This window comes from Labrus bergylta, chromosome 1 (assembly GCF_963930695.1).
Source record: "Labrus bergylta chromosome 1, fLabBer1.1, whole genome shotgun sequence".
NCBI classification, from domain to species: domain Eukaryota; kingdom Metazoa; phylum Chordata; class Actinopteri; order Labriformes; family Labridae; genus Labrus; species Labrus bergylta.
In genome coordinates this window covers 12,645,406-12,646,270 of record NC_089195.1, presented here as the reverse complement: position 1 = coordinate 12,646,270, position 865 = coordinate 12,645,406, and the positions used below count along the sequence as shown (strand labels likewise).

Below are 865 nucleotides of genomic sequence, written 5' to 3'. Positions count from 1 at the left end.
CAGTCTATTGATTGTGCAATCTACAGTCACTTGTCTTGTATTGTTCTGCATCACCTAATAAAAATAAAAAATAGAAAAATGAAATAACGGAAAGAACCACGCTGTTTTCTGCATTTTGAAATATTCACAATAAAAGGTGAAGTAGATATTATTTCTCGACCGGTCTTAAAGTCGGAGGAAACTTCAGTCAAATCATGAAACATTCCTCACATCCTAACTGCTCATTTATTTGTAACGTTGTTATCACATCTCTTCCATACTTTAAATATTTTCCATCATTACGACATGTTATATAAAAATTTAAAACATGATGATCTCTCCGGTTAGTTACGATTAAACGTTTCCATTGGTCACCGGTCTTTCACTTGTTTGCGACAGTAACGATAAACCATGAGTGAGAGTGATCTCCCCGCACATCACTCGCTGCTCTCTTCTAATTATCTAGTTAAGACTATACTTTCAGGGATCATTTCTATAGTTTCTGACTTGAGAAATGTGTTTCTAAAGTGTTTGGTCTCGCTAACCACGATGATGAGTCGTGATATTCTCTTCTGAGCGTGAAGCGGACACAGAATAATGATTCACTTCATATGTTCTCTGTCATTGATGATCGTTCATAACTTCCTTTGTGGAGTTTTGAGGAAGAGAGTATGATCAGAGTGGTTACCATCATTGTTAATGTAAATATATTATTTTTTAAGGCGTATCATACTTTTCGTTCGTATGTAGAGTAAAGCGTACTGTTAGCTTTCTTGAGAGTATGATAAAACGTAAAGTTTCCAGTCTAATCAGGAGTAGTGATGTGAAAAGCAGTTCTTTTCAGTGTACTGAATCAGTAGAATCAGTTCAGTAAAGTGATTTGTTC

The 865-nt window shown here is 35.3% G+C and overlaps 1 non-coding gene across 1 annotated transcript; it reads left to right on the top strand.

The window, feature by feature from the left end:
* Positions 1–447: 447 nt before the first annotated feature.
* On the top strand, positions 448–664 carry LOC114921664 (small nucleolar RNA U3). Its single transcript, XR_003809967.1, has one exon. It is a non-coding gene; the product is annotated as a small nucleolar RNA U3 (small nucleolar RNA).
* The last annotated feature ends 201 nt before the right edge of the window (positions 665–865 follow it).